General features: G+C 33.1%; 1 protein-coding gene across 1 annotated transcript in view; it reads left to right on the top strand.

The window, feature by feature from the left end:
- Positions 1 to 14,296, top strand: part of LOC145295958 (uncharacterized) — a 212,042-nt gene that overhangs the window by 29,204 nt on the left and 168,542 nt on the right. The window lies entirely within an intron of this gene.

Below are 14,296 nucleotides of genomic sequence, written 5' to 3'. Positions count from 1 at the left end.
AACATATTTATTCAGCTCGAAAACCATACAGTGTTTACCGATGTATTCGAAAATTCAAGATGGCGTCTCACACCCTCATTAACACCGTAAGTATGGAAGAAGGTGTTATAAATAAAAAACTATACAAAATTTACAACATCTTTTCCCACACTTACCGTGTTAAAGAGAGAATCAGACGCCATCTCGAATGTTCCAATACATCGGTGGTTTTCGAGCTGAATAAACATGTTACATTGAATTGGGAAAAGATGTTATAAATAAAAAACCCAATGAAATACTGTTAAAAACTCGCTTAGGAAAGATAAAGATAGGGAAGTACCCCCACCACCATCACCCATAAAGCAAAAACACAAGGAAAGGTAAGAAAGAAAGAAAGAAAGAAAGCAAAAAAGCACGTAAGGAAAGAGCGAAACGAAAGTTGTGTTTGTGTAAGTAAGGAAGTTTGGTGCGTTTCACGTAAATGTCAATTCAGGTTTTCATTAAACTTTAACCACGCGGGTTATAACGAAATCGAAGTAATGTAATTGTGAATTCAATTCCAGGTAACGGATTGTGTTCTGTTTGAATCTAATTTTATTATAATAAATGCTTTATAAATTGTGTTTATGTTTTATGCTAACCAATGGCAAAGTAAGCATGGTTCGTTTCAGTGTAAGTACAGTCCAGTTTTTAGATAAATTCTAACCGGTGATCGGTTTTAAATGTCTCCTGTGAACGTTCTGGTACGGTGTAAGTGAGTGGCGGTGGTAGCATGAATTTGGTAGAGAGAGTTTACTTTACTACTTCCATTAAATGTAACCGATTTTTACAGTGGACTCTCACCAGACAGAATATAGGAAACTGTGATCAGCGAGATCCTTGATATGTAACAACCCTATAACATAGGCAGATGTCGTGATTCAGTTTGTGAATGATACGGCTGCACCAAATCTATACAGGTGCAGTCCTATAAACGTCAAAGTCGGAGGGGAAAAAATGAGTTCATTTTATTTATATAGAAGATAGAAGAAGAAGATGTCAATCTTAGCCTTGATATAATTTGTTTTAATAGCGTTACCTTGTGCAACTGTTAGTAGTGATTCAGTCTCTCTGTTTAGGCGTCTGTTTTTGCTGCCATGTCCAGGTGATCCTTATGAATCGTCCTTGTAACTGTTTCTCTTGCTACTTTTTCTTTTCTTGTCTTATCTTTTGCTCTCTGTCTTATTTTTACGGTGTTTCTTGCTGTGGTTATTATACTTTCTGTATTCTTTTAATTCTTTTTTGAGTCATTCACACAGTTTTCTAAATTAATCATTCTTTTTCATTCGTTTTTCTTTTTCCCGTAGTCGGTTAGCATCATCCTTTGGTTGTAATGTATTGTGCATAGTCACAAGCTTCTTGGTTTTCTGGTCGATGTGCCTTTCTTCATTCAGCCTACGAACGACCCAGAGTATCTTGTTAGTGATATTGCCCATGTGTTTATATTTCTATTAGGTTCCTACTATATAATTTACTTTCTAGGTTTCTTGTTCTTCTTAGGTATTCTTTTCCAATTTCCTTTTTCATTTCTGTTAATATTATGATTATTATGGGTCACTATGTCCTCTTTCAACAAAGAAGACCGATCCACATATGTGTGTGTACATTGGTAAAGCATGAAGTTTAGTATTTAATAGTTTTATCGGAAAAGTGATATTTTATTTCGAAAACAAATAAGAACGATTTTAAAATATGTATATTAAGAAATCTCTAATATTTTGAAACACAAAATGCAAAAGAACATTTTTTTGTTTCTTTGTAAGACGACGTTATACTGGACATGGCGTTGTCTCAAATAAAGAGCTAGGAAGAAGCGATTGGCCAACCAAGTGGTCTTTCGGGATTTGTCTCTATGAATTACTATCATTAATTCAATATATCAATGATGCAGTATCGGGGCCAAGAACATTTGACATTTTGACTGAGAGAAGCCTTACTCTTTTTTCTTCTCCCTGCAATTTCTCTCTCACAGACGTGATATTGTTAGTCTCAGTCTTTTCTATAAATACTATTATGGCACATGTTGTTCAGAATTGTCTGATCTATTCCCTGTTTCTTTTGTTCCAGCTCGTTTGACATATTGGTCTAGTAGTCTCCATCAATTTGCTGTTCTGATACTTAACGACAATACAGTTTCCTTTTCCAGAACTGCTAGGCTGTGAAACTTTCTGCATAATGTTTTTATCCTACCCATAGACTTGGCATTCTTAAAAACTAAGATCAATAGGCATATTCTCTCTTTGCGATGATCACCTTTCGTTCTTACTAGCTCCTTATATCAAGTGACTTCACGTCTTGTCTGAAGCGATTTCCACATACACACACACATAAAATGAACAGTCAGTGGGTTTTATTTGTTGTTTGTTTTTCTTGTTTCGGTGAACTAAATTGCAGTGCTGGAATTGACAGCAGATTCTGTACAGGATGAAAAAGGTCGAAGCAAGTAACGTCACATAGGAGGGTATTTCAGAAGAGCAAAAATTGTCATTCCATCGGGTCGGCGATCATTGTCTCTGTCTGGAACGACTACCTAGAGAATTGTGTATGGTTAGTATATCTTAATACTTAAATATGTACTGAGGGCGATTAATCGGAATCGAGGATTGACAAAACCGGAACTTTAAAGGGTTTCAGTATAGAAATAGAAATCGGAAAATTCTGAGGTTAATTTCCGATTCCAAAAAACGATTCTTTAACTATTTTCTAAAAGTTAAAACTCAGTTTCCATTTTCTCATAATAATGATAAAATGATCATTATTTATTGATTTTAAACTACCAATAAAACCAAAATCTATAGATTATGATAAATAATTTAAGTAAAGATAACACTAGAAAAAAATGGCACGGGTTTTTAAGGTAATCTGCAATACAAAACTATAAGTAAATATTTATAAATTTGAAAGGAATATGAATTGATACTTGTATGAAAATCACGAATTTAGAATAGAATCGGTAATTTTATCGGAATCGGTAAAAAAGTTGGAATCGTCCCGTCACTAATGAGTTCCTTTGTCGCAATCTCTTGCTAATTCATGAAAAGGATGAAAAGAAAATTGCTTATGACTTGAAGAAGATCTGAAGAAAACCCGAGAACTGCGAACCTCATGCAACGCTATTCTTCTCCATTCTTTCTCTTTTCAGAGTTTCTTAGAATTTCTTATAATCAATAAATGGTAATTTCATCGTAGCTGGTTGTCGGCCACGGTCGTTGGCATTCATTAGTCTAACTGACCACTGAACAATAAGACGCCATTATATCCAATATGACCGACATGATCATTTCTTTCCGTTTTTTTTTTTTTAATACTTAGCAATAAAGGAGAAAATTGAAGACAGAAATTAAAGTGTCACCTTTTTTTCTCTATTTTCTTTCTAAATAAAGACGGGATATTCCCGCCAGAAATACATAAATGAAGACGCACTTTTTCATCAATGTAGATACAATTGAATGGGTACGCTTGAATACCAAGGCTCACCAGCAGATGTCAACTTATTGATTCTTGAAAAGATGCAGTTCTATATCTTCGTATGTCTTACAAGACTCTTTTACTATAATAATTAGTTAAAAAAGGATTTTACAAAAGATCCCCCCAAAAAAGGGTGTACTTAGCGGTTCTCATCTAGAATTTCCATTATATTAATAAAAGAAAAACTACAGAAAAAGCTGTACGATAGACATATCTGTGACCAATCGAAAATATCATATTCCAAAAATTCACATAAATTGATCAAGTAGTTTTATTTTTATAAAGAAAATCATTTCTCAATAATTAATGGGAATTCGTATAAATCTCGGAAGGTTTGAATTATTCTTGAATTATCCCTCTTTTTTATTATTTACTAGCAGAAGGGGAGGGGGCGACATCATCGGTCGTAAAATACGCTTGAATACATTTTAATTCGTGTAGATTTCGTATTTATTATTACAGAGCCAATTATATATATATATATATATATATATATATATATATATATATATATATTACTGATTTCAAAAGTTTTAAAAAATGACTTGAGTGCTATCAGCTAAAATCGAAACCAAAACATTTAGTGTACCAGCCGTGTTCGCTAACCCGACAGATAGATAAGAAAATTATAAAATTAAACCACATTTAGCTATAGTAATAGAAATATGTCGGCAAGTTGTAATGAACATTTGCATTTTAACTTGCCAACTTCTGTACGCCTTATTCATCCATTCAAACAAAGATTCCATTCCTTATAAACAATCCTCGGAGTATGATTACTATTTCTTGTTAATTTCAATGCTATGCGACACGTAGCTTAAGAGTTTAATGGTTTAATATTTACACAGGCAGACAAACATACATACATCTACTTATATATATATAGATATAAAGTGAAAGAGAAATGGCGGACGATACAATCATTCCACCGATACTCATCAATAAATCTACTTGATCAATTTACGTGGTGTTTGGAATATGATATTTCTGTTTTGTGACTGGCACGTACATCGTAAATAATTTTCTTTATTTTTTGTTTTTTAATATAGGAGGAATTCTGGAAAGGACAAAAATAATTTATATATATATATATATATATATATATATATATATATATATATATATATATATATAAGTAAATGGTAATTTGCTTGAAGCATTGCTGGTAAAGGATTATATGTAGGTTTTTAAAAGCCAAAAGCAATGCGGGAAGGACCGGAATCACAAGAGTAGAGAAAAGAAAAACAAACAAATAGACGGGTATGTTCGAGTAGAGAAACTGTTTATTCATCTATCATTCCTTACCTCGTTACATAATTAATTTGCAACCAAGTTGTTGGTATGTCCGGTGTATATATAGTCCGTTGGTGGTATGGAACTTTGATTAATTTCGGAAGAAAATACCTCTCCTTTTCAAAAAGAAAACAAAAGTATATTCAAGATGGTCCAACTAGCCCCCTTATACAAATACAAATACAAATAAAAATAGAAAATAAAACATAAACAACAAAAATATATTTGTAACAAGTTAAAAAATAATAAAAAAGATAAAATAAGGTTAAACACAGTTATCTCCCTTGCACGATAAGTTACGCGGATTTTTACTGTGATACTATAATAAGAAAAAAGAAAAAAATCTGGGCTGCATCGCTAGTTTGAAACAATAATAATAATAATAATAATAATAATAATAATAATAATAAGAAGAAGAAGAAGAAGAAGAAGAAGAAGAAGAATGAAAGAAACAAATAAATAAACAAAATACATTAACATTATTGAATAACAAATTTCACCATAAGAATATATCCTGATAGAAAATAATAATAATAATAATAATAATAATAATAACAAATTAAACAAGATTAAATATATATATATATATTTATATATATATATATATATATATATATATATATATATATATATATATATATATATATAGCCAATAAATGTTTATAACAAAAATAAATAAATAAATAAAATTACCCCCAGCTACCTACGATTTTAACTAGTCACATCTTACTCACAGGAGAAATGTAGACGTCTTATTTTGTGGCTGTTTTAAAATTCTCTGTCTAGGCTACGTAAGTTGAAGGTTTTAGGGTAAAATGCTAAAAAGGTTTAAAACGAATAGCCTGATTAGTCATCGAATGACCAAACAGATTGCTCTCTGCCAGGGGAAATAGATACCAATGTTTATCTCTCTTATAGACAATAATCTCGGCCAGTGAAAATTGATCTCATTAAACGTATTATTTAATTTTTCCTACGATAGACAAACATTTCCAATTACCCAAATGCATTTTTCGGGTACAATCAATATAATCATAAACAAAAATAAACACCCAAGCCACGCGACACGCACAAAGCTTTCTTACCCCTGTCTCATCTTCCTCCTCCTCCTATCTTAGCCAGACAATACGTATAATAAATTCGACTGGAAGCTATTTAAAAATTCATCAAAATTCATGCAAACGTGCCATCTAAACATATTTAAAACCACTGCTTTCGCATACATCCCACCGTATATTAAATACTTATACACACATATTATAAGGACACATTTTTCAATAGTATACACGCATTCATTTACTAATTATACCCGCGTTTATATTACTGAATTAATATAAACCATAGACAAGTTTGAGGGGAAATCTATTTTGAATTTAATTTACGACTGCCTTTAACTGGGCTCTAATAGGCAAATTTATAAGATTTTTATAAGTGCTTACTAAACCTATTTATTTTATACAAAGAAAAGGTTATAAAGTTATAAAATCATAATTTTACGAAACAAGACTCGGTAATAAAAATATACAATATATGCATTAAATAGTATCTTTACACAATGGTAATACAAATATGCAAATTTGTACGAATAAAAATAATAAGTAAATTATACAATAATAAGATTTTAAGCAGGCTTAAGGAAAAATCTCAAACTGGAATTTTTACCGTATTTAACAGGGGTTTAAGAGATAACTCCAGGAATATACGGCATAATCACGTTGACACACCGGTTCCCGCTGTATCATCGAAGTTAAACAACGTTGAACCTGGTCAGTACTAAATGAGTGATCATTTTGGACTTTCAGGTGCTGTATGTTCTTTCCGTTTATCTCGACATTATTTTCCAGTCGCCCTGGACTTCTCTTTGCCACTGGACTCAAACAGTGCCGATTCAGGAGAGGTATGGTTGGTGATAGCGTAACCTTTACCTCACAATAACACGCGCAGCTGCTCCTACGGCGGATATCCTTTGTCTTTTATACTTAAAGCAACCAGTTATATTACGTAATCTTATATTAAGAAAAAAAAAACATAAAACAATATTTCAGTGGTTCTTATTTCAAGAAATAATAAAATCTTAAAATTCTTATCTTACCAAGCAAAACTCCGTAAAAAAATGTATCACACTTACATGCAGCAAGCAAAACATCTACAGAACTATGATTACATTGGCATGCAAATCAAATAGGACAGATATTAATAATTACATGATTCATTAATAACAATGCAGTTAGTAGTTTTAAATGACTACATTTCAAAGTCCACTCAACTTTTTATTGTGATTTACAAAATTAAATTACTTATTTATTAATCAACTTCAAGCCTAATTTAATTATGTTTACTTATGAATTAAAATAACATTAGTTGTATATTTAGCCGGAAATTCTTAAATTTTTATGTTGTACTGTTTCCTTATAGAATGTTATCGTAAATTCACTCGGTGATGACTATATTTATTCAGGGCGAACCATTTAAAGCGTCTACAATTTATATCTATGTCATCACTTTGATTCGGTAGTTTTTTCTTTTTCCAGGAACGTGATAATAGTTAGCTTTTCATTAAAACAAAGAAAACAGGTAAAGTTGTGTAGTTTCATTTCAGTAAGAGGTACTGCATTTTTTTCCTTAAGAGAGTATGTGTTTGAATCACTTATCTTGGTTACATGGCATTTTAAGGTCTATGTATCTCGTCTTAAAGTCAGTACAGATACCTCCTATTTAAAACTTTTCAAGTCCAAGATTATTTTCTGGGGATACGATTTTCATATAAAGTATATTTTTAGTGTATGTATCACAGTTAACGTTATATCTAACATCTAAGAAAACTGGTAATCATAATTCATACTGCCATCTCAACTTTAAGTCCTTAACTTTCCATAGAATAAACTATCAGGTTGATAAGTTCTTGCAGTTTTAAGTTATAAATTCAGATGAAAATATCTCGGCTCAAACAACGCAAAACAAGTGTATTTATACCCGTAACTTAAAAATCTTGCGCGCTGATGATGATGAAGTCACTGAAGGCGTTTTTTATATCACTTAGGTTTTTGAAGCATTTCTCACACAGAAAGTTGCCGAGATGCTTAAAAAAGTGGTAGTCGGCAGTTGAAAGGTCCGGAAAGTATGGCGGATAGGGCAGAGTTTCGTAGCCCAATTCGTTCAATTTCTGCAGGATCGGTTTAGCAACGTACAGTTGAGCATTGTCGTGGAGGAGGACTGAGGCTTTTCTGCTGACTAATGCTAGGTGTTGTTATCGAATTTTCTGATGCATTTCATCCATTTGTCGACAGTACTTCTTCGCCATAATGGTTTCGCCTGCATTCAAAAAATGTACTGGATGAGACCGGTCACAAACCACCAAAACATTCAGCATTACTTTCTTTTGGTGAAACTCTGGTTTACGGAAGTGTCGTGGAGCTTCGTCGGCGTCTGAGTTGAGTGCCGCCGGTTGTCGTAAAGAACACATTTTTATCGCAAATCACAACATGGTCGAGAAACAGGTCGTTCTTTTTGCGTAAAAGAAGGGAAGATGGCACTTCATAACGGCGTTTCTTTTGATTGTCTTTAAATTCGTGAGGCGCCCATTTATAAAGTTTTTTGTCTTTCCAATCTTGCTTAAGTGGTTGAAAATCGTCGTACGCGGTGCGTTTAATTCAGAAGCAAGTTCTCGAACAGTTGCACATGGATTGGCTTCGATTAAAGCTCTTAATTGGTTATTATCAACATCCAATCTCCGACCACTATGCTCATCATCTTCAAGACTGTTATCGCCGCCACGAAATTTCTTAAATCACCATTGTGCTGTGTGTTCAGTAAATGTTCCTGCACCAAATGCTTCGTTGATATCGCGAGTTGTTTCAGCAGGTTTTTGGCTTAGCTTGAACTGAAATAAGAAAATTGTACGAATTTGCTTTTTCCATCTCGTATTTAACATTTAAAAAAAGAAGACATAATTGTTTTAAAGCGATTATAATTTAAACGATTAAATAGAGCGAAAAAAAAACCCTCTTTAGAATGATATACAAAGTAAAGGTGTTATAACGAAAAATTATTTGAAAATACATAATTTGACATCAAAATTAAAAATTCCGCAAGAACTTCTTTCTCAACCTAATATAAATATATAAAAGTAAATATGCCCGCTACAAGAAAAATGTTTAAATAAAAGAGATTTTACAGTAAAGAGATTTAAACAATATATTTAAATAGTTTTGATACTAGCTTGTGATAACCCATGTGCGTGTTCATACTTTTATTGATGTGACATTAAAAAATCTGATTTGAACGTATTGTCTCAATCTCTGATGAATCTTGATTAAAATCTAGATTCTATGAATGTTTTTTCTAAGATAAAACAGAAACATTAGTAAGAAGTGAAAAAACAGTTATTTGGAATCGTTGGAATAATTTATGCACGCGTAGACATGTACAAACACAAGATGTAAGAAATTTTGAAAAGAAACAAAATGAATGAAAACGCACACGAGGAATTGGCGGAACAGGTTAGCATATGAAAATTCATTTACTATCCATGCAATTCTGGTTCAAATGGGGCAACGGTTAAATTTTTGCTTTACTCATAACTGGGGCATTATATTGCAAGTTGTTATGACGAAAACATAGCCAAAGGGAAATAACTTTCTGTAAAGGCAGCGTTGCCTCCCCTGCTTTAACTATGATATAACAGTTTTCGTGTTTTCTCGCGAGAACAACAAAATATCACATGCGAGCGGCCATCTTGAGACAGAGCATTGGAGACAATGACAAGTTACGTGTGGACTTTTCATATGAAATCAGTTTATAAAAAATAGACTTAAGAACCTTTTTCCCGGCTTACAAATAAGGGACTTAGTTTATACAATAAAGTCATGACATAAGTAAAAACCAATTGATTCAATTGCTTTTGAACTGAGCTTATCCGATTTCATAGCCTGGTTTTGTATCCATTACCTCTCTCATGAACACTCTTTTAGATGTGATACGTTTATCAGGTTCTTAAAAAAATGGTGTGACATATATCAGATACGCTTAATCAAAGTTAGTTTACTGTACGAAATGTCTACTCAACCGAATAAATAAAACGTCACCGTACCATTTCCGCTAAATGAAATATTGAAACATAACATTAAGAACGTATGAAAACAGATTTCATTCTTAACGCATCTTCACAAGAAAAAAAAAACGCCTTTAATTCCCCGTAACTGTTTACTAGGAAAACATGCATTTGCCCGATATAATATTTTCTTAATCATTTTATTACAAGAAACGGGTGCAGTATCGTAATTCATTGGGGGACATAGTTTTAATTAATTATCAAAGAGCAGTCATTGTTGCATCGGTTTCCGGCCTTATGTCATCTGCTTGATGAGAATTCATGAAAGGACGAGGCAATGTGTTGATAATACAGTCTTCTGTTCTTGTCATGTCACACATCTTATAGAAAATATTGGTTAAAATTACACGTAATCCTTTTGAAGCGTAAACGTTCCGAATGCTTATGCAGAGAATGACTCGTTTTTTTTTTGTTGTTGTTTTTTTTTCTTTTTTCGTGGATGTTGCGTCGGCATATTTCAGCAGCTTACGTAAACCGTCGAAATATGGCGAAACACTCAGCCAAAGCAGCAGACGACATTTAATAAATTGGAAGAAAATATTAGTTTTAATGGTGCAAAAATTTAAATTTGAAAAAATAAATCATTTTAGTAAAGTCGTCACGATGAATCTAGCGGGTTTGTAGATTATGCTATCGTCGCAAGAAAATGCATTAAAAAGTGAGTGATGGATCTGCTTGGAGGCACATAAAAAGTTAATGTAGATAGTGAACCACTTTTCATCATGGGAATTTTGTTTCCAAATCGCTTCTTAAACTTGGAAAAATAATAAAGATTACATACATGTGGTTTCACAACATTAAAACCGTTCGCAATTTACAATGAGAGTGTGTCATCGGCTCATACGAGACATTTGTCGAAAGTAGTTCCTCCGGAATTCTCAGCAGATAACAAAAAATCTCCTCCTTAAAATAATCTAACCTTAACAGAAAAATCGGAGCAGACAAAGAAAAAAATACAAACAAATAAAACATTTTATTATTAAATTTTTTTTCGTAAAAAAAACTTTTGTTATTAAATTTTTTTTCGTAAAAAAAAACTTGTTATTAAATTTTTTTTCGTAAAAAAACAAAAAAATATTTTTAAACAATAACATTTATTGCGAAAAAGAAGGAAAACACATTGCGACACATTATTTTACAAAAAAAGAAGTGAAGCGTGCATGGTCCCCCCGTGAGTGCACAGTGAACGAGGCATTAAAAATGACTAAGTTCAGCATTGCCCTCCCCCATTTAGCCCCAAAAGTCCCCAGAGGACGTCAAATCCTGATGAAAATGAACAAACGGTGCCGTTTTAGGCCTTAACATATGAAACTTTGAGTTCTGCACCATGCAAAAAAAACAAACAAAAAACAAAAACGAAATGACTAAGACCATCATTTGCACATCCCCCATTTAGCCACAAAAGTCTCCAAGGCCTTAACATATTTAAATTTGAGTTCAGCACCATGCAAAACTGCTAAATAGACATACACAGAAAATTTTGGACAAATATGGTAAAATAGTCCTAAAAATGGAGTGTTTTTATTAGCCCTAAAAGAGCCACTGGGGAACACCCAAGAGTTATCGCAAAGTATAGACAAACAAAATTATATAGAAATCAGTTATTTATAACTTTTCACAAAGTTTTATAAAAATCCAAGGCATTAATTTTTTTTTTTTATAAACACAAAAATGTCAATTTTTGCAATTTTAACACGAAAGGCATCCCAAAAAATCCGTTCTGTTACTTTTTTACTCATATCATGTTTAATGTTTGTGCAAAATTTAAAAAAAATTCCAAGACGTAGTTATTGAGAAAAGTGCGGACAGACGAACGGACAAGAGTGAATTTACAGGTCCACCCTCCTTTTGTCGGGGGACCAATATTTATTCATAAAACTTACCGTAGAATTTTTTAAATTTTTTTGTATTTCCATTTTTCTTCATCAAAATTACTATACGATAAATATTTTCTATCATGGTATTGTCTTTCTTTTTTCTACCGTTTTAAAATTTGATTAGTGTATATTACGGCGATTTGCGTAAGCTGCCGGAATATGTCGACGAAACATGCCCGAGAAAAAAAAACGGGTTATTCTCTACTATCAAGTTCTATCACTCACGACCCTTAAACCGATATTTTATCACGAGCAAATTATTTTTTTTTATTATTATGGAAAACTATTTATGAATAAAATTGTGCCCCCTATGACGTAATTACCCCTGATTTACCCGAAAAGCAGCAAAATCTCATCCTTCACTGTAAAGGCCCCTAGATACCAGAAAGCCTTCTATTCTAATAGTTTCTTCCTTCACTAGATTTGGAATTTCTTCCCTATTTCTTACTTCTCTGGTTGTACTAACATGTAGCAAATTAAATGTAATGTGAACATACATCTCACTCATATTTTCACATAGTCTCCAATAGACATATTCCTTATGTCTAAGTGAACAATAGTATATATATAAAAAAAAGAGAAAAATACTCCCGGATATTATCAGATACTTACAGCTAATGATTATAAACTTACAAGTAAAATACACCTTACAAAACAAAATCGCACCCCTTCACTGTAGAGGTTCCTAGATATCGGGCGATTTTCTACTTTAATAGTTTTTTTCCATTAGATTGCTAGACTTTGGAATTCCCTCCTTTTCCTGCTTCCTTGGCTTTACTGACATGCAGAAATTTAAATGTAATGTGAACAAGCATTTCGCTGCTCAACTCTCTACATAGTATTCAGGTATATACGGTCTCAAATAGCAGCCCCTTACTGCCCAAGCAGCAATATAACTTGTTTGGAGTGAATAAGCATAAAAAATTATTATTATTTCATAGTAATAATAACAATTATGATGTGTGTATGTTTCTCGCCTCTACGTGACTTATCCATTATTATATATTTTATTTACTTTTAATCCATTATTTATTGAAATATAAAATCTAATAGTGTAAAATATTAAAATGAATCCTATTTAAAAAGATAATTCATTTATAAAATTAATGAGAGATGTTTACGGGTCTGTACATCAAAGATCGTCAAAATCGAGGAAATTTATGCCATGGTGTATAGCTGTTTGAATAAATGGACTTTTTGTGCATATTTTCGTCTTAATATACTTAATTCTTAAATATTATTGTGTATTATATTCATTCTTATGTGTATTACATTTATTCTTGTCTACTTACAACGGCAGAGTTAGACACAGTCGATTTTAAATGTGTGGAAAATCTAGCTCTCCGAAAAGGGGCCACACTGGATTAGGAGAACAATTAAAATGATATCTGTATAGAATTATTGTTTTCTTACCGAGGACAAAAAAAGATTCTAAACTTTGCTCCTAGCCAAAAGGTCGAGAATATCGTTGTCAAACTAGTAATTATTTTCTTCTTTTTAGTCGCGTGCAAGCGACTCTATAAGTCACTCCGTCGGTCGGTCGGTCGGTCGGTCGGTCGGTCGGTCGGTCTGTCCGTAACACTTTTGTGTTTGGCCTTTTTGGTTAAGATCCAAGGTCTGTTGTTAATAGATGCTGTTCTTAGTACACACACACACACACACACACACACACACACACACACACACACACACACACACACACACACACATTTTAATAAAAAAATTGCACACACACACACACGCATACATACAGTATAGTGTATACATACAAATTGTATATGTATCCTGTCTTGCAAAAACGCTGGGGTTTTCAGTAGTTAGTTTAGAGTCCACAGAGTGAATGAGATATTGTGGTAAATGTTACCAGTCAAGAGTAAAGTCGCCAAAGACTCCATTTTCACTTTAGTAACAAAGACCCTGCAACACACCCCCTCCCAGATCTTATAGGGCCTTGTGCCTAAATTTGTTTTGTAAATTGGAATTTTACTTTTCATTTATTTTGATTTTACATTGAATTATCTTGATTGTAATTTTCATTTTCACGAAATAAATTATATAAACAAGATCAAAGTGTAGTATATGCTCCAGCAGATACTGCAAGCAAAGACCATATGTGGGGGCGACTCCACATATAAGACCTTGGTCAATGTAGGGGCAACACTTCATACCAATTAACACTATCCAGCTCCCCTAATCCCCGGGGAGTTGGTCCCCATTTCCCCTTCACTCCTCACATTAAAAATCGGCCTTGTGCCTAATTTGCTCGGTGGGGGAGCAAATGAATACCGTTAGCGTCGGTACTTGGCCCTCGGGCCAAGATCAAAGTGTAGTATCTCTTCCAGCAGATACTGCAAGCAAAGACCATATGTGGGGGCAACCCCACATATAAGACATTGGTCAATGTAGAGGCAACCCTTCATGCCAATTGTCACTATCCAGCTCCCCTACTCCCCGGGAAGTTGGTCCCCATTTCCCCTTCACTCCTCACGTTAAAAATTGGCCTTGTACCTAATTTGCTCGGTGGGGAGCA

This window comes from Euprymna scolopes, chromosome 16 (assembly GCF_053919585.1).
Source record: "Euprymna scolopes isolate OS-2025 chromosome 16, ASM5391958v1, whole genome shotgun sequence".
In the NCBI taxonomy this organism is placed as follows: Eukaryota; Metazoa; Mollusca; class Cephalopoda; order Sepiida; family Sepiolidae; genus Euprymna; species Euprymna scolopes.
Note: the sequence above shows the minus strand (reverse complement) of the source record. Positions and strands in the feature narration are given on the sequence as shown.